Source organism: Bombina bombina, chromosome 2 (genome assembly GCF_027579735.1).
Source record: "Bombina bombina isolate aBomBom1 chromosome 2, aBomBom1.pri, whole genome shotgun sequence".
In the NCBI taxonomy this organism is placed as follows: Eukaryota; Metazoa; Chordata; class Amphibia; order Anura; family Bombinatoridae; genus Bombina; species Bombina bombina.
This window is the reverse complement of record NC_069500.1, coordinates 460,492,839-460,514,440: the sequence shown is the minus strand read 5'-3', so window position 1 is coordinate 460,514,440 and position 21,602 is coordinate 460,492,839. Positions and strand designations below refer to the sequence as shown.

The 21,602-nt window shown below is 37.2% G+C and overlaps 1 pseudogene; it reads right to left on the bottom strand.

Annotated features, from left to right (window-relative positions):
- LOC128649050 (clustered mitochondria protein homolog) overlaps positions 1-21,602 on the bottom strand; it is a 103,294-nt pseudogene that overhangs the window by 32,246 nt on the left and 49,446 nt on the right.

Sequence of the window (21,602 nt, the reverse complement as noted above, 5' to 3'; positions counted from 1 at the left end):
CACAGCTAGAGGGTGTTAGTTCATGTGTGCCATATAGATAACTTTGTGCTCACGTCCGTGGTGTTACTAGGAGTCAGTACGGATTGGCTAAAATTCAAGTCTGTCAAAAGAACTGAAATAAGGGGGCAGTCTGCAGGGGCTTAGATACAAGGTAATCACAGAGGTAAAAAGTGTATTAATATAACCATGTTGGTTATGCAAAACTGGGGAACTGATTATCATTTTAAACAATAAAGATTTTGGTGTAAACTGCCCCTTTAATGCTCGAGCAGGGGCGTTCCACTTGTAATCTTGTAACCAATATGTCTGGAGAAAGCTTGAAAAGTGCACATGTCTAGTGAAGGGCTTCATAGATCATAAGAAATGCTTCAAAATGTTATCACTGTGCTTGATTTTTAATACTGGCTCCTGATTTTAGGTGCATTTTTATGGGAACCAGCTAGTTTGCTTGATTTTGAATAGGTACCTTGGTTTCCTTTGTGAAACAGCTCTTTTCCATGAGGGGAAACTGAAGTAAGCTTAGGAATGTGCACGTCTTGAGTACTAAGTCTATAATAATGTTTCAAACACTGCTCCACATAGTGCTCAAGACTTGCGCATGCTCCTAACCCCGCTCAGTGGGCACTCATAGAAACACACTTTCAACCAAACAGACCAAGAGCCTTACATTTGATAACATTATTTTTACATTCTATCTAAATAATGTAATGTTTAATTGTGGCTTCCATGGCAGGTGGGTCCGTGATGGGAGGGGACAGGGCTGGGCAGTAAGTGGGCAGGTCATTCATTTTGTGGGTGGAGTCAGGGTGGTCCTTGGGTGGGGTCAGTGCATGCCGTGGACAAGGCCACCAAAGAGCTGTGGGAGCCTAGGCAAGAGAGGGATAGTACCCTGACACCCCCCCCCCCCCCGCAACACCACCTCTCTTTTACCTTTACTTTGTAATTTTGTATGGAAAATTTAAATACTGCAGTAATGAGTACAGGAAAGCTATGTAAACATGATCTAACAGAGGAAATCACACCACCAGTGGGGGTGGAAGAGGCAGGTACTAAAATGTTCATTTTCAATTGTTATCTTAGACACAGGTAAGATAAAGAAGCATTTGTGTGTACAGATAGTGATAAGATCATGAAATCTGTTCTCCCAGCAATTTTCTGCCCATTGTAATGGTTAATTGTTTCAATGAGCAAAAACAGCCATTTCATATACAAACATAAACCTATACGAGCAATTTTCCATACATTTTCTACTACGTAGCTGGTATAACAAGTGATTGGAAATACATTAAGGGGATCATAATTTTATAGTACACTGTCCCTTAAAAGAGAAGTATTTTTCTTTACAGTGAAATGTTTCACTTATTGTCCATTATCTAAATTCACAGCGCTACTCTAAAGCTGTTGTATTGTTGCCCATTTGGTTGCTATATGTGCAACTGCTCATTTGAAGTTTATGTATAATCATACACATTGTTTATACAACAAATGTTAATAAAGTTTATTCACAATACAAGACTGACTTGCCATTATTCAGTATTACTACATACCTGTAGGTAGCTACGCAGAATGAGCTTGGTTGAACGTATAACTATTTCCATGATTACGATTCTCTGAAGAAGAAGAAAACAACATTTTAAGGATTTTAGTTTTTTATACAATAAAGTGCAAGAAGCCAAGCTCCGAAGGGTTTGGGACAGATAACAATAAAAGTAAAGGAGAGAAAAATAAATTGTGTGTATTTTGCACGTGTAAGTGTGGTACGTGCTTGCTACTTTATATTTCACATGACTGCAGACTGGTTATGGGACAAAGATCTACAGCTTGTCATCATACCATAATGATGTAAAGCTATCTGCTGCGCAATTCTAGTGCTCAACACAATACATAGCAAAAATATAAGTGTTCCATGGGTGTAAGTTGTATTACAATGAGGAGGTTTGGTAGGTATGTTTGAATGGTCAAAACAATTTTACACAACATATAGTAAACATCTTCACACACACACACACACACACACACACGTAGCACTAGTTTTTCATTAGTAGATGTGATTTTTTTTATTAAATAAAAATGTATGTAATTTAAATTGTAATTTTGAAAGCATATTATAGATCGACTAGTTTCAGATTTTAATAACACATTACATTGTAAGTACACATATATTGACAGAATGGTCTATGGTAGCGAAACTTATACTTTCCAATAAAAGCCATGACGTGAACATTGCAAGATCTAATTGTGGATTTCTCGGTAGACATAGCAATCATTAAGCCCTATATGTCTACACATTACTTTAGGAACAAATATATGCAAGGCTTACATAAACATGTTCCAACAGCTGACGTTCTTCACAGCAATCGATCATCTCAGCAAGCGTTCCAAGGTATCTTATATTAATTCCATGAGCATGCAGTGCATCTGTAAGTGTTTTCCCATCTAGTGGAACAATGATATGGCCCAAGCAGGATTTTATCTGAATATGACAAAATAAAGAGAGTGTTAAATTAAATATTTAGTGCATAAAAAAAATATATTTATAGCCCCTTTCCAAGAGTGCATACTGCTGTAGGCTCATGAAGGTACAAATATCTTGAGCACTATATGGTAGCACAGTATTTGTAACAATGCTTTACATATTTAAGACACATGCACACTCTTGACCCTACCTCAGTATGTTCTCTTAGAAAAGAGCTACGTTTCATCAAAGGATAGAAAGAGAAAGAGGTGCATTTGTGAACAGAAGTAAATTGGAAAGATGATTCATACTTATAGGTGCCTTTATGTGCTCTAATACCTGTCACAAGATTTGCAAATTAGTTTCTAATGACTTATTTAAAATGATATTCCCGTGCTAGATGAAATCATCAGTTCCTTTTTTGCTTTTTCTTGTTTATTTTCACAAACTGAAGTTACAAGATTTTGTTATAAATTAAGGTGATTTAAGTAATTTGGTCTCATTATTCCATTTCAGTGTTTTATTTTGTTTTCATTTAAAGTACATATATTTTACTTAAAGCAACAGTATATTGTAAAATTGTTTTTTGTTTAACATGTTTCCAATGACTCAATAACTCAGTATAAAATGTATGGGGCACTGCTCTTTTATATTTATTTTTGTATATGAAGTAGCTGTTTAAGCTTACTGAAACCACAACCCATTTGAATGAGCTGAGCTTGGAGGGAGAGGATGCCTAATTATTTCATCTCTTTATGTACAAACAAAGTCCTTTTTATCTTATCTCACAGTACAGACAAAAATCAATGCTTAGAGAGAGCACCTGAAAATGAACATTGAGTACATATCTCTATCAGCCCTTCTAGAATTGTGATGTCTTATGTTTTATCTTGTTTGCATAGCTTTTCTACAGTCAGCACTACTGTATTGAAATTGTAACTGTAGGTAGCAGTTCCAAAAGGCAAAAGTAGGTATTTCAAATGACAAAATAAAGATAAAGCAGCTATTTGTAAACATTTTAATACACAGGTAAAATTGGTCATTGAGAACACTGTCGCTTTAAGTAGTATATGTACAAATAGATTTTTTTCAACCTTTAAAAAATAAAAAATACTAAATACTTTGTTGGAGAACCTTTTGATTTTATTACAGCACTTGGTCTTTTTGGGTATGAGTCTATCAGCATGGCACTTTTTATACTTGGCAAGATTTGCCCACTCTTCTTTTCAAAAACACTCCAAATCTGTCAGATTGCAAGGGCATCTCCTGTGCATAGCCCTCTTCAGATCACCCCACAGATTTTCCATTGGATTCAGGTCTGGGCTCTGGCTGGGTCATTCCAAAACTTTAATCTTCTTCTGGTGAAGCCATTCCTTTGTTGATTTGGATGTATGCTTTGGGTCGTTGTCATGCTGAAAGATGAAGTTGCTCTTCATGTTCAGCTTTCTAGCAGAAGCCTGAAGGTTTTGTGCCAATATTGTCTGGTATTTGGATCTGTTCATAATTCCCTCTACCTTGAATAAGGCCCCAGTTCCAGCTAAAAGAAAAACAGACCCAAAGCATGATGCTACCACCACCATGCTTCACTGTGGGTATGGTGTTCTTTTGGTGATATGCAGTGTTGTTTTTGCGCCAAACATATCTTTTGGAATTATTGCCAAAAAGTTCAACCTTGGTTTCATCAGACTATAAAACACCTTTTCTCACATGCTTTTGGGAGACTTCAGATGTGTTTTTGCTAAATTTAGCTGGGCTTGGATGTTTTTCTTCGTAAGAAAAAGCTTCCATCTTGCAGTCTACCCCAAAGCCCAAACATATGAAGAATACGGGAGATTGTTGTCACATGTACTACACAGCCAGTACTTGCCAGATATTCCTGCAGCTCCTTTAATGTTGTTGTAGGCCTCTTGGTAGCCTCCCAGACCAGTTTTCTTTTCATCAATTTTGGAGGGACATCCAGTTCTTGGTAATGTCATTGTTGTGCCATATGTTCTCCACTTGATGATGACTGTCTTAACTGTGTTCCATGATATATCTAATGCCTTGGAAATTATTTTGTACACTTCTCCTGACCGATACCTTTTTTTTTTTTTTTTTTCTTTTCAAAAGCTGTATTGATGTGAATAAACAATTTACACTCATTGAGCAAATAAGAAGAGACAATACGGTTACATTCTAGAGTAGTTGTCAAACAAAACAATCTTCGTCATAACCAAATTATATTTCACATCTATAACTATTGATTTCGGCCATCAGGAATCTTCCGATGACGAAAATTAAAATGTCCAATTTTTAATTTTATTCAAACTTCAAGTATTCTGTATTGCAAGCTCAGAATTTGACAACAAATTGCGTTTGGTATATGGTAGTGCAATAGCTAAGGCAGAAGGGAGAGAGAGAGGAAAAATGGGGTTGGAGGAGAGGAAGTAGGAAGAGAAAAAAAAAAAGGGGGGGGAGGAAGGGAGGGCCAGGAGTTTTATTGCTAGTGGGGGGGCTCTAGATTGTTTTGTGCCATAGAGCCAGTATCATCTCGTATGTCTCTAGGTTGTGTGTTTTCAGGTAGTGGAATCTTTCCATGAGAAGAGTAGCGTCGATCTGAGTACGCCACTCCTCAATGGAAGGGGTAATCTGTGTTTTCCATTTTCTAGGAATTAATAACTTGGCCCCCGTGATCATTATCAGCAGAAGCGCTAAGTGCGCCACACTTTGTGTCTTAGGCAAGTTCAGGAATAAGAGTGTTTCTGGTGAGTTAGGAACATTGATATTAAGGATTGCGGACATTTCCCCTGACCGATACCTTTTAACAATGAGATCCCTCTGATGCTTTGGAAGCTCTCTCTGCGAACCATGGCTTTTTTGTAGGACGCAACTAAGAAAATGTCAGGAAAGACCTACTAGAACAGCTGAACTTTATTCAGGGTTAATCAGAGGCACTTTAAATTATGGCAGGTGTGTGATGACTCTTATTTAACATGGTTTTGAATGTGATTGCTTAATTCTGAACACAGCTACATCCCCAGTTATGCAACCACATAATTTTAGTTTTTTTTGTTTACTTCCCTCCACCTTAAAGATTTAATTTTGTTTTTCAATTGAGTTGTGTAGTTTATAGGTCACATTAAAAGGTGGAAAAAGTTCTGAAATGATTTATCTTTGTTTATTTTTTTACATCACAGAAACCTGACATTTTAATAGGGGTGTGTAGACGTTTTATATCCACTGTACATATACACACACAAACTATTTATATACCCTATACTCCTTTGCCATTTGATTGGCACTGTCCTAGTTTGATATATTTAGGTGTTGTACTTTTACAGATCAAATTAGTGGGTCTGTATTAGGAGAGCAGGGGTATTAGCAATTATTGGCGCTGGACTACATTCCTTTTTTTCCTGCTTTAAGTAGTACATTCTTATTTATGTTTTTTTGTTTTTTGTTTTTTTAAAAGGATACCTATTTCTATTTTATCCTCTAGTCTCTAATTCTCTAATTATGCTTGGTCTGAAAATTTCTGAAGTAATATACAACAAAATAGCAGCAATTTTTTGGCTGAGTAAATAAATGTGTGCATACCCGATTGTAGTCAAACATGAAAGTGTTGTAAATGGTAAAAACACACACCCTCTCATACAACAAACACACACTCTATCACACACACACAGACACTCTCATACAACACATACACCACACAAACCACAACCATACTCATACAAACCATCTATACAACACATACACACCCTCTATACAACACACACCACAGACACTCTCCTACAAACCACACACACACACAAGTTGTGACGCTGTAAACATGGTGTGACCCAGTAATATGTGCCGACCCGTGGTTTGAAGAATCCTGCTTTAATTAACTGGACATCACAGTTATACAGTATTTGTTTAAATAAGTGTAAAGTTGTAGGTCTAGTAATAGATGCCATTGTGTTGTATCCTAGGTTTCTGTTATGATATCTTAAAGGGATAGTCTAGTCAAAATTAAACTATTGTGATTCAGATAGAGCATGCAATTTTAAGCAACTTTTTAATTAACTCCTATTATCATTTTTTCTTTGTTCTCTTGGTATCTTTGTTTATAAAAGCAAGACTGTAAGCTTAGGAGCTGGACTATTTTTGTTCAGCATCTGGGTAGCGCTTGCTGATTGGTGTCTAAATGTAGCCACCAATCAGCAAGCGCAATTCCAGGGTACTGAACCAAAAGTGGGCCAGCTCCCAATCTTATAAATCCAGCCTTTTCAAATAAAGATACCAAGAGAACAAAGAAAAATTGATAATAGGAGTAAATTAGAAAGTTTCTTAAAATTGCATGCTTTATATAAATCATGATAGTTAAATTTTGACTAGACTATCCATTTAAGATATCATAACAGAAACCTAGGATACAACACGATGGCATCTATTACTAGACCTACAACTTTACACTTATTTCTACAATATTTAAACAAATAATACTGTATAAATTTGATTTCCAGTTAATTAGAGAATAGAGGCTAAAATAGAAATAGGTATAATTCTGATTAATGAAAGTTTAATTTTGACTAGCCTATCCCTTTAGTCTGCTGAGGTCAGCTAGACAGTGTACCAGGGGCGGAACTACAGGGGATGCAGAGGTTGCAACTGCGACCGGGCCCAGCTTAAAAACAAACAAAAAAAAAAAAACGTTGACCTGCCACTGCCTGCACTGATATCATGTGAGTGTGACGTGATGTTTCACTAGTGTCTCTGACTACAGGGATTAGTGTTTCTGTTTTACCCATTGGTGTGTGTGTGACTGTGTGTATTCATGCATGTATGTGTGTGTGTGTGTGTATGTTTGTGGAACCAGCAAATTACAGACCTTGTTACTACAGCATGGGGGGGGGGGTAAAAAGTGTCACTATGCAGTACCACTATATACAGTACGGGGGGGGCTAGACCATGTCACAGACTACTGTGGTCACTTTACAGTACTGGTGGGTTAAACAGTGTCACTATATATAGTAATAGGGGGTCAGACCATCTCACAGACTGTGGGCACATGGTATCTCCTTTTGCAGACGTGTAATCTGATTCACATATTGTTTTCTGTGTTAAAAAAAAATAAAAAATAAAATATATGTATAAAATTTACCCTTTTTTGGGGGGGAGGGGCCTTCTTAGATTCTTGCACCTGGGCCCTGTGGTTTCTATGTTTAACATTCCCCTGGTCCTGTAGTACAGAACTCAATATATTCCAGAAAACACAATCAGCTTTATTTTTAGCTACTATTTTATTTTTATTTTTATTTTTCTTATTCTTCAGATATCAATGGATATGTCTGGCCCTGACAAATTAAATTAATACAAATTAATAGTAGTGATGCACAGCACAATTATAATAAACTGTATAATGTGCTGAACAACCCAGTTAATGATAAAACAAAAATTACTTATTTCTGTTGAAAATTATCCCATATATAAAATGCTTCATTGTGTTAAAAAAGTTAGCTAAGAACTTACAAAACTTGGGATTTGTACAGTCAAGAGGAACGTAGCAGCTTCCCTCAGCAATCGCTTCTGCACTTCATTGGCTTCTTTTTGCGACTCGGGAAATCTTACAACTAGATAAGATTGAAGAAGAAAAAATATGAGTCCAAGATTCTTCTCCTGCTGTTTTTAGCATAGACGGGTACACAAATTGATGCAATATATATATATATATATATATATATATATATATATATATATATATTAAAACTGTGTTCCAATATAAGTGAATATTTCAAGACTTTTAGCATTATATAGAAAAATTACATCAAAAAACAATAATTACACTGTTTGGAAGAAAAGCCACAATAAAACACCATCTAAAAATGGAGTTTAAAGACCTAGGAATGACTTTTTCCACACAGTTATCTATCACTTATGGAAATGATTATATAATGAATATATATATATATATATATATATATATATATATATATATATATATATATATATATATATTACACACACACACAGGGAAAAAGTTATAGATATAGTATTATTGCCACACTATATACTTATACATTTTCATAACTGCTATTAGTTAAAATAACTGAAAAAAACAGACCATGTTAATTTTAGTGCCAGTCAGTTTATAGCTTCCTCAAATTACAGTAATATTTTTACAATAATTATAAGAGGTATTACTCTTACAAAAAGATTTACCTGAAGAGCAGACATCAGGATTAAAACGGATATCAAAAATGTAGTCGCTGGCTGAACCAATTTCTCTGCAGACTTCTCTAATAATGTCTGCTCCATTCTGATCATCTGACAGACAGAAATTACAGGTTATTTTATGTTACCAAATACTTTCATTGTGATTATGGTTATAACTGGGCTCAATTTCAGAAACTTCTATCAATAAAGAAATAAATAGTTTTAAACAACTTTCCAATTTACCTATATTATCTAATTTGCTTCATTTCATTAATACCCTTTGTTAAAAAGCATATCTGAATAGGCTTGGTAGCTGCTGGTTTGTGGTTGGGCATAGATACCTCGTGTGATTGGCTCTCCCATGTGTATTGTTATTTCTTCAAAAAAGGATATCTAAAGAATGAGGTAAATAAGATAATAGATGCAAATTGGAATGTTGTTTAAAATGTTATTCTCTATCCGATTTATAAAATAAAAAATTGGGGTTTCATGTCATGACAGCAAATAAACTATGAGAGACAATAGTTAAAGGCATTGTCGGTTCTATGGGGGTTTATTATGTGTGCTGTGTCTTCACCATCTTTGTTAGCCCCCAATTAGTTCCCACAAATATTAACTAAGAACGGCCTCTGCTTAAAGGGACGTGAATGTGAAAATCAATTTTCAAGATTAAGATAAAACATGCAGTTTTAAGAGTTTCCAATTTACTTCCATTATCAAATAGTGCACAGCCTTTTTATAAACACACGACACGTTCTGAGACACCAGCTACTACTGAGCATGTGTTTGAGTTCACAGTGTATACGGATATAAGTCTTTGATTGGCCAATGACTGTCACATGATAGCATGCACTACATGGCAGGAAAAAGTTCTGCCATCTAGTTTTGTTACAAATGTATAATATTGCTGCAAAACTGCTGCCATTTAGTGCTGCAGACACGTGAAAACTCCTGAGCTTATCTCCATGACTTTCAACAATGGATACCAAGAAAACAACAACAAAATAATAATAGAAGTAAACTAATAAGTTGTTTAAAATTGCATGCTCTAGGGAGGAAGAGGAGGAGCCTGAGCACAGACTGCACCTTGCACCTGTGCAGGTATCTCTCCCATGCAGTCACACCTTGGCGGTAATTCGTGCCTGGAAACCCTCAGGTTGGAGGGACTTACTGCAGCTGGTTTAAACCAACAGCCCAGCTATCCTCCACAGCGTATACACTGACCATACGCTTACGACAGAACTTTACCGGAGAATTCAATATTGTCCTTGCTTGGCATACTCCCCAATCGCACTAAATGTGTGGACAATACCAAAACTTATCCCATCTGCCACTGGGCTAAAGCGAAAAGACATACAAGCAATAAAGCGCTACGGACTTTATCTGAGAAGCCTGAGCAGTTTGCTACTTTTTCTTTGGGCAGAAGACAGACGACTACCCCCTGCAGAACCTACCGGTTCCTGATCAAGAGACAGCGTTGCAGCTGCCGCCTCCACCCACCGATGATGCGCGTGGAGAACTGATAGAGCCCCCCTCCTGGTTTGGGGGATAACGGAACCGGCCTCTTACCTCCCGCCGGAACTACGCGGATGAATCCAGTAGGCGGATGAGCATCAGAGCCAGGTGAACCAACGGGGATCTCCTTCACAGAGCTACTCCCGCGGCTGTGGGACGACAACTGCAGAAAAGTTGCAGGTGGTGTCCGGAGACACGAACCCAGGAGCCTGAAAGACGGTGCTCTGAATCATCCTGGCTAAGATCCCGCAATCTGAATAAAAGCAGGGGTAAGAAGACATAAACTAAGCTACTCTGTCTATGCTCATATCATTAGCTCAGGCTCTCTCTTTAAAAATAATGTAACGCTCCTTTCATCAGGATTGCACTATAAGGGGGACTGGCGGACCCAGCTCTCCTATGTATACTGGAACTCTCTCCCATACTATCTTCTCCTCTTTTTTTTTTGCCCGGTGGTTGTATCAAGAGTTAATCACAGGCGGCCCCTGACTGGAAAACTTATACCTGGAAACTGATTATTCCTTTTGTTCCCCTAGTTATATCACTGTATGGGGAAATGCTGGAATTAATGAAGGGGACTTATTTTGTTGATGTACAGAGTATGGGCCAATCTTGAGCTATAATAACGGCTACCACAATTGACTCTTTTGACATAAAGAACTCACTGATTTATGTACTCCCTTTTTAGGGCCTATTAATCCAAAAGTTTAACACAGACCTAGATGCTAAGTGTGTCTTAGGCTTGGCTACATTCTGAAATGTGATAGTTCAGTTTCTGAGTGGAAAGGAAAGGGAATAATCTAAAATAACACTGATACCACCCTAAAAATATACCGACGTTAGATTTTAAATTCTAACCAAGGGCAGGTATACTGTGCTGAAATAACCAAACACTGGCATTTTTTTTTTTCTCTTTTTTTTTTTTTTGTTTAAGTACTTTTTCCCCAGTTAGTTAAATGAAATCTGCTGCAAGTTTAACCTCTCATTAAGAAGATGTATCTGTGCTCTTGTGTTTTTGCTGTTAGTTTGGAAAGTACTAAAATATTTTTATAATTGCTCTGTTATATCCACTGCACCTAACCTAAAGTGGATTTATAGATACATCCGATTTATATGAGGATTGTTAAGAAGTTAGCTATAACATAGTAAGGGGTGAGTTGGAACCTATACCTTAGAACTGGCTCTTACTTAAAAAAAAAAGGAGAAAAAAGGAAGCAAGGGGGGAAAGGGGAAGGAAAAAAATGTTTTCCACTCAAAAGGTTGTTCCTGTACCCCTTTGTATTACTGCTTGTTGGGAAAACATTTGAGTATTGTTTTCATCTGTCTTGATATATCTATTCCATTTTACTCAGAGTGAGTTTGTAGATGTATCCTGTTGTTAATTGTCCATTTGACTAAGTACTGCTTACACAGGGATTTATCTTGTTTTGATTTTTACATTGAAACTGCTAAAATCGTAGCTATAATATAGGCCAGGGATTGGCTGAAATCTATACTTCAGATAAACTCCTTATAAAGTAAAAATCCTTAGGCCCTCTGGCTGGCGTGGGGACTCCCCTACACAGGAATTTACACGCACTACCCCATCAAACTGAGGATTTTCCTCCTCCTTTCTCTCTCTTCTGGGGTTTCTTTTTTTTTTTTTTTTCTCACCCCTTTCCCTCACTTCCTCCTCCTCCCCTATTCACACGTTCACACTCCTCACATTCTCACTTCCCTACTCCTTTTCTTCACGTAATTCACTTTACTACCTAGGCTAATCACACAGTATATGGATAAATTTCTTCATAGTCACTCCCGGACTCCCCCACCAGTCATGGCAGCAAAACCAAGAGAGAAAAGGAATAAAAACAATATAGAGACAGCTGTCGAGATACAGCCAACCCCTGCTAATATACTCTCTATTAATGAAACTTTTAACATGCAGACCCTAGTTTCAAACATTGCGGAAGCATTAAATCCTAAATTTGATGCCCTTAGGGCAGAGATTAAACAAGAGATCTCACTCCTGTCCCAAGAATTGAGACAATTCACTAATAGAATTAATGAAGTGGAACAAAGGGTGTCCGATCTTGAGGACCTTACAATCACACATAGTGTAAGCATAGACTCCACCTCAGCTACTTTGTTCAAAATGCAAAGTAAAATTGAAGATTTAGAAAACAGATCCAGGAGAAATAATATCCGCATTATTGGGGTACCCGAAGCAAAACAACCCGAGAACTTAAACTCATTCATTTCAGACACCCTAGTACAGTTATTAAAATTCCCTCTAGTAATCCCCAAATAGTGGTAGAAAGAGTACATAGAACAGGGAAGCAACAGGTTGACAATAGAGGCAATATTAGACCCAGGCCAGTGATAGCCAAATTACTTAATTTTAACGACAAGGTGACCCTTCTCCAATATTTCCGTAAGAATCAGCCCATAATGTTTAAAGAGAGCAAGATTCTCCTATTCCAGGATTATTCAGCAGAAACATCACTTAAGAGGAGAAATCTAGCTCCAATCTGCTCTAAATTCATCCAGAAGGGTTATCAGGCTTGGATTAACTACCCTGCAAAACTCAAGGTTTTTGTTAAGGGAGAAGTATCTATGTTTGAAAATGCGCAAGAGGCAGAAAATCTCTTGAGTCAGTTAAATGCCAGTGAGTGAACTGAGTAGGTACCAAAAGAACATGGCATCTGCTTGCCAATATAATTGTCTTTCGGTCTTTCGTTTTTTTTTTTTTTTTGTTTGTTTTTTTTCTTTTTTCTTCTCTTTCTGGTTTATTTATCCCCTCCCCCACCAATTGCATGTATCTATCCATTGAAATAAATGGTTAACTTTAAAACAGTATCCTGGAACGTAGGAGGTATTACTACCCCTATGAAGAGGAAACTAATTATTACCCAATTAAGGAAACTGAACACTGACATAGCTTTCCTCCAGGAGACGCACCTTAATCTAGAGGAAGTATCAAAATTAAAGACATCATGGGTTAAGGAGATATTTGCCTCACCGGGACAGGGGAGAAAGAGAGGGGTCGCCATTTTAGTGGGGAAAAGAATTAATACAGAAATACTCTATGCCGGGGTGGATCCGGAGGGGAGATCAGTAATTTTAAAAATAAAAATGAATAATCGTGTGTTCACATTGTGTAACGTTTATGCGCCTAATACTCTTGACCCAGAATTTTGGAACCTATTGCAGACTGAGATACTCTCTAAGATGGAAGGTAGCCTTATTCTTGCAGGTGACTTTAACATGGCCCCTCAGTGCCCACTTGACAGACTGAGACAAAATACAAAACAAAAAAAGCATAAAAAAGATAATTTGGAAGCTAAATTACTCATGAAGCTAATGCAAAACCTAGGCATTAGGGACATATGGAGGATGCAGAATCCTGATGTTAGAGAGTATACCTGCTTATCTAAAGCTCATAAAACATTATCAAGAATTGATTTTTTTCTTATTGACGAAAGATTGTGCACATATGAGATTAAAACAAAAATACTTCCTATATGTTTGTCTGATCATGGGCCAATCATCTTAGACCTCCAGGATAAGCAGCCTAAATTTAAGCTAAATCGTTTTTTTTTTTCCTTCCTACTTAGCCTCTGACATGAAATTTAAGAACTGGCTTAGAGTTAAGTTTAATGAATATGCTTTCAATAATTCAGAATACAGAGACCGTCCTGCTATTTTCTGGGAGGCAGCGAAAGCTGTGTTGAGAGGCGAAATCATAGCCTATATGGCCTCATTAAACAGAAAGATGCAACAAAAAGAAAGGGAACTAACAAATGCAATAACAAATGCCTATAACCGATTTCTCTTGGACCAAAATCCAGCCAACTGGGATAAATATATTAGTGCAAAAAGTAACAAAGATGATCTTTTATTGTATAGAGAAACCCAAAAAGAATTAAAATTACAATCTAAATTATACAAATTTGGTAATAAATCGGGGAAATTATTAGCTAAATTGTTTAAAAGTGAAAAAAAACCTTCGTTAATTGAGAGATTAGTTGTAGGGGAGACTGAAATTTTCAAACATGAGGAAATAGTGGAAGAATTTAAAAAATATTATCAAGAATTATATTCTGCTAGACTCTCAGACTCAGCTCAAGCGGAAGATTTCTGGAGTAAAATCTCAGTCCCTAAAATCTCTAATGATATATCTGAAACTCTTAATGCCCAAATCACAGAGGAAGAAATTAAGAAAACTATCGCTGATCTTGCTCTTAACAAAACCTCCGGGCCGGATGGGCTGCCCAACGAATTTTTTAAAATTCTATCCTCAGAGATATCAGTACATCTTTGTAAGTTATACAACTCCATGTATATAGATGGAGAAGAGATGACAAAATCTTTTTCATCCTCCTATACAACTCTGATACTCAAAAGCGGGAAGGATCCAACTTTTAGGGAGTCATATAGGCCAATCGCTTTATTAAATTCTGATTACAAGATTTTTACATCAATTCTTGCACAAAGGCTACAAAAAATACTAGGTAATATCATCCATAAAGACCAAGCCGGGTTCTTAAACTCCCGAAACTCTTCAGCAAAAATTAGAGAAATGCTGGTAACAGCAGAATATTTCTTCTATAGGGGGGAGGAGGGGAGGAGAGGGGACAGGGCCCCCCCAGATTTAGCGGTTATTTCAGTTGATGCTGAAAAAGCCTTCGACTCTGTTCAATATGATCATCTCTTTTTCTCCTTAGAAAAGTTTGGGTTTTCAGGAGGGTTTCTTGATTTTATTAAAAATCTATACAATCAGCCTCATACGAGTCTGATTGTAAATAACTTACTCTCCCCCCAAATTGTTCTGGACAGAGGAACTCGTCAGGGATGCCCCCTCTCCCCTCTCCTCTTCAACCTCTGTATTGAACCCTTGGCAATTGCGATTAGGCAACAACTTGAAGGCATTAAAATAGGGGATTATGAAATAAAATTGGCTCTATATGCAGACGATATCCTTATATATCTATCAAATAGCAAAGTTAACCTCCCTAAACTGCTACAAATCATAGACCAATTTGGCTCCTTCTCAGGCTATAAAGTAAACACTACCAAGTCAGAATTATTCTGGCTTAGGAAAAATAATTCCTCCCCCAGTAATCTTCCTTTTCGTCTAGTTAAAGATTCATTTAAATACTTAGGTATCAATATCCCAAGCGAACCAAAAGATCTATATAAGCTTAATATTTTACCAGTCATCTCAACTTTCAGAGAAAAGCTTAGAAACTGGGAGAGTCTACCACTCTCTATCTCTGGACGGATAGCATTATTCAAAATGGTTCTTTTTCCTAAATTACTATACGTTTTGCAGAATACAGCAATAATGCTTCTGGAAAGAGATATACGTTTAATAAATAGCATGCTCAGAAGATTTATCTGGCAAAAAGTTAGACCCAGGATCTCCCTAAATAAACTGTCATCTTCAAAAATTTATGGAGGCTTTGCCCTACCAGATATAAGGCTGTACAACTTGGCTTTCCTAGCGCAAATTATAGCTGACTGGACTCTCTCTAAGGATTATGTGTTAAATAATAACCTTGAAGAGAAAATATGTTATCCATATTTACCAACAGCCTTGCTACACTGTGAACCCAAAGATTACCCAGCGAATATTAGACCACTTAAAATGTTTCTCAACCCCTTAAGGGCCTGGAGAAGAATCGGAAAGCTCATAGATATAAACTGGCAGGTATCACAATATCTACCTCTAATAGGTAATCCTAAATTTCAGGCAGGCTTAGATTCATCTGTGATCAAAAAATGGCACTCATTAGGATTGGATAAACTTATATACTTTGTGGATCAAGAGAGAAAATGTATTAAATCATTTGATGAACTTAAAAATAATTTCAATCTCTCCAACAAGGAGTTCTTCGCATACCTACAGTTAAGGCCACTAATTGGCGTTGGGACCTAGGCAGATTAGAGGACTGGTTTACACTGGTCAAAAACGGGCTGATGTCTATTACCCCATGCTACCACTTATTGGGAGATGGCAAAGGGAAACACCTTCTCGAAAAACTAGCGCAGGTCTGGAATCTAGACTTAGCGCAGGACTATATCGATAGTCAATTCATAAAAAACTCCATTCGTAGAGTGTCTCAGGCTACAATATCTGCCACCTGGAGGGAGGCTCACCTAAAACTTATACATAGATATTATTATACCCCCGAAAAAGCATTCAAGCTTAAGAATTCAAACTTTGACAAATGTCCTAAATGCTCTAAGATGGCTGCAGACCTGAAACATATGATTTGGGACTGTCCACGGATTAGACAGTGTTGGTCTAAAATGGAATATTGGGCAAAGACATCACTTAAAATCTCTCCTCTGGATCTCTCTCTAACCCAGGTTATATTCTGCTTAAATAATCAAAAAGAGTATAGGTCCAATGAGTACTTAATCATCTCTATTATCTTAGCAGTCAGATACCTAATCTTTAAAAAGTGGAAGTCAAGAAATTTACCAACAATACCAGAAATTAAGAACTTTCTCAAAAAACAATGTATCCTAGAGCAGCGGGATACCAACATTGATAAGGAATCTGACATTAAGCTTTTTTTTTTAAAAATGGGCACCACTCATTAAATCACTTACAGAGATAGAAATAGATCAAATAATATTTCCCTTCCAAAACTCAGAGATAGTACTCTTGGGAATATGGTAGGGGAAGATGTATTTTGAATTCTCTCCATCTTCTGTGCAAGGTGTGTGGAGGGGGGGGTTCCCCCCTTTTTTTTTTTTCTTTTTTTTTTCTTTCTTTCTTCCTTTTTTTTTTTTTTTTTTCTCAACTCATTTTTTTTTATGGTTGTTATATTGTTGTTTAGGGAAAACAACAAGGGGGGGGGAAAGGGGGAAAATACATTTCAACAGGAAAATAAGTATGGGTTGTTTATTGTCGATTTAGTTTAGTGATTTATCTATCTTTTTTCTTTGAAACTATATGAAAATGTATAAACCTGTTGAAATACAATAAAAATTATTTAAAAAAAAAAATTGCATGCACTATCTGAATCATTAAAGAAAAAATGTGGGCTCCCTGTCCTTTTAACAATTACCAACAATACAGAGAGGCGACCAATATAATTGTAGGTGTCAGGAAAAGCTTTTATATAAGAATGAATGTACAAGAGTCCTACTACCTATTATGAGCTAGCATTCCCTTCTCTTTGTGCATCACTTACCATCTTTGAATAGGTCATGCACACTCTTATTTTTTAATCCTTCTCTGCTTTGTGTCTTGTCCATGACGAGATTCATAAACTGGGTGTATCTGTAACAGGGACATCAATTTAGATTTGCATCATCTGCCAACTTCATATTAACTGCAAAACCTTTTCAGAAAATTGCTGAAGCAAATTAGTATTAAGCAATTTGTTATTCTATTTATAAATCATCTATTAATGCAGATGTAATTTGAAGAGAGAAGTTTGCTCTTCAAAAATATTATTTTAACTCATTCTTTAACAAAGTTCCTAAAATGTTCCTTAAAGGGACATTATACACTCATTTTTTTCTTTGCATGAATGTTTTGTAAATGATCTATTTATATAGCCCATAAAGTTTTTTTTTAAATGTATAGTTTTGCTTATTTTTAAATAACATTGCTCTGATTTTCAGACTCCTAACCAAGCCCCAAAGTTTTAGGAGAATACTGATGTATACCTACTCCAGCTTGCTACTGTTTTTGTAAAGGGTCTTTTCATATGCAAAAGAAGGGGGAGGGGGGAGTGTCTCATTTCCCACTTGCAGTGGGTCTTCCAACTACCTTTTAAACAGAGCTAAACTGAGAGTGTCTAAATACGTTTTTTTAACAATTTTATATGGATTTTTATATCTGTATCTGTGCATCTTATTCTTTATAGTAGTGTCTATTACATGCAGTTATATGAAAATTGGTGTATACTGTCCCTTTAATATCTAACAAGGAATTTGAAGTTACAGCTGAAGTAGCAGTATTGAACAGAACACCTAAGAAAAGAGTTTACTTTTAAATCATTCTGTCAAGCTCCTAAAATATTTTTAAATGATTTAGAACAAGGATGTTCAAACTTTGTAAAAGGGCCACATTGGAATATACTGAAATCTGCAGAACTGGGGGACTAAGCAAGATACATGACACTGCATATATTTAAGAAAGTTTCACAAAATCTACATACCAATACATTCTCAGGAATGTGCACATTGCATATATTCAGAAAGGCTAGAAATAAGCCAAATGCACAAAAGAGCTCTCCTCCAGCTATAACCATAAGCTGTATTCATGAGTGATATGGGTGTAAGATACTAATGAGGAAGGGTGTAATAGTGTGGAATCACACCCTATACAGAAATGGTGGATGATTCATTAAATACATTTTGACAAATTGGTAAGGACACAGTTTGCTAGGGAATTAAAAAATACATGGGCTATGCATATAGTTACCCAAAGAATAAATTATGCTTACACACAATGGGCCTTTTGGTACTTATCTGCCATCAAACTCTATGAGGCCCATTTATCAAGCTCCGTATGGAGCATGAGGGCCAGTTTTTCTGGTGAGTCTTCAGACTCGCCAGAAACAGCAGTTATGAAGCAGCAGTCTAAAGACCGCTGCTCCATAACCCTGTCCGCCTGCTCTGATGAGGCGGACAGGAATCGCCACAATTCAACCTGATCGAGTATGATCGGGTTGATTGACACCTCCCTGCTGGCAGTTGATTGGCCGCGAGTTTGCAGGGGGCGGCGTTGCACCAGCTTCTGTTGCAATGCTGAATACGGAGAGCGTATTGCTTTCCGAATTCAACGATGTCAGTTGGACCTGATACGCACTGTCGGATCAGGTCCGACAGACATTTGATAATTCGGCCTCTATGTTAAAAGGTAAAGTAAACACCTTAAGATTATATATATATATATATATATATATATATATATATATATATATATATATATATATATATATATATATATATATATATATATATATATATATATATATATATTACATATACATACAGTATCTCACAAAAGTGAGTACACCCCTCACATTTTTGTAAATATTTTATTATATCTTTTCATGTGACAACACTGAAAAAAATGACACTTTGCTACAATGTAAAGTACTGAGTGTACAGCCTGTATAACAGTCTAAATGTGCTGTGCCCTCAAAATAACTCAACACACAGCCATTAATGAAAAAAGTGGGTATACCCCTAAGTGGAAATGTCCAAATTGGGCCCAATTAATCATTTTCCCTCCCGGGTGTCATGTGACTCGTTAGTGTTACAAGTTCTCAGGTGTGAATGGGGAGCAGGTGTGTTAAATCTGGTGTAATTGCTCTCACACTCTCTCTTACTGGTCACTGAAAGTTCAACATGGCATCTCATGGCAAAGAACTCTCTGAGGATCTGAAAAAAAGAATTGTTGCTCTACATAAAGATGGCCTATAAGAAGATTGCCAAGACCCTGAAACTGAGCTGCAGCACGGTGGGCAAGACCATACAGTGGTTTCACAGGACAGGTTCCACTCAGAACAGGCTTCGCCATGGTCGACCAAAGAAGTTGAGTGCACATGCTCAGCGTCATATCCAGAGGTTGTCTTTGGGAATTAGATGTATGAATGCTACCATAATTTCTGCAGAGGTTGAAGGGGTGGGGGGGGTCAGCCTGTCCGTGCTCAGACCATACGCCGCACACTGCATCAAATTGGTCTGCATGGCTGTCGTCCCAGAAGGAAGCCTCTTCTAAAGATAATGCACAAGAAAGCCTGCAAACAGTTTGCTGAAGACAAGCAGACTAAGGACATGGATTACTGGAACCATGTCTTGTGGTCCGATGAGACCAAGATAAACTTATTTGGCTCAGATGGTGTCAAGCGTGTGTGGCGGCAACCAGGTGAGGAGTACAAAGACAAGTGTGTCTTGCCTACAATTAAGCATGGTGGTGGGAGTGTCATGGTCTGGGCCTGCATGAGTGCTGCCGGCACTGGGGAGCTACAGTTTATTAAGGGAACCATGAATGCCAACATGTACTGTGACATACCGAAGCAGAGCATGATTCCCTCCCTTCGGAGACTGGGCCACAGGGCAGTATTCCAACATGATAGCGACCCCAAACACTCCTCCAAGACGACCACTGCCTGCCCTTGCTAAAGAAGCTGAGGGTAAAGGTGATGGACTGGCTAAGCACGTCTCCAGACCTAAACCCTATTGAGCAACTGTGGGGCATCCTCAAACAGAAGGCGGGGGAGCGCAAGGTCTCTAACATCCACCAGCTCTGTGATGTCGTTGTGGATTAGTGGAAGAGGACTCCAGTGGTAACCTGTGAAGCTCTGGAGAACTCCATGCCCAAGAGGGTTAAGGCTGTGCTGGAAAATAAAGGTGGCCACACAAAATATTGACACTTTGGGCCCAATTTGGATATTTCCACTTAGGGGTGTACTCACTTTTGTTGCCAATGGTTTAGACATTAATGGCTGTGTGTTGAGTTATTTTGAGGGGACAGCAATTTTACACTGTTATACAGGCTGTACACTCACTACTTTATATTATAGCAAAGTGTCATTTCTTCAGTGTTGTCACATGCAAAGATATAATAAAATATTTACAAAAATGTGAGGGGTGTACTCACTTTTGTGAGATACTGTATATACACACCCTTTTTCATGTAACTTAGCTCTGAAAAGTGAGCAATTTCTAATTCTCAGGGTTTGCTGACTTCTCAAGCCTAACTCTGCCACATATCTTTCCCTAATTAGCTTTATCAGATAAAAACTGAAAATGCATTTTGTACTGATGTTATGACCAATGCTATCCTTGTTGTCTCTGGATTAAAGCTGTACAGATTGGCTCCTTCAAATAAGGCACCTGGTGGCTGGAGTTAAGCTATCTTAAAAAAAAAAAATACAGTGAAAATAATGTTTGTTTACTGTCCCTTTATATGATAATTCTCCAGAACTTTATTGTTAGGCTATGTAAATCAGTATTCAATTGTTTTTATTTTTATTTATATTTACCTTGGTAAATATTCCTTTTCAATACCATTTACATTCCTATATACATCACCAAAGCAGTCATAAAGTTTTCTACTCTAATAGCATTTTAACCGAGAGACCACCATATTAAAACTTAAACTATTGTATAATTTTTACCCTCTAATGTATTTCTGAAAGTCCATTGGTTTGATAGAAGAACTTACTTGTGTTGGACAAAGCAATCTATCAATTCAGGTCGCAAGCTACAGAGCTGGTGGCGATAAGATTTAGGGAATTGAAGGGGAGATGATTCCTTAGGTGTGTCTTCTCCCTTCAGCTGTAGGAAATGGACATCAGGAGGGAAAGTACGCAGGAGATCCAGAATATAATGGCGTCCATCATTACCCACAATACCTTTGCACTCCACAGAGGAGCACAGTAATACTTCTTCATTATTTTCATTAAGGACAGTGTGTCTTAGAACTCTTAATGGTTTG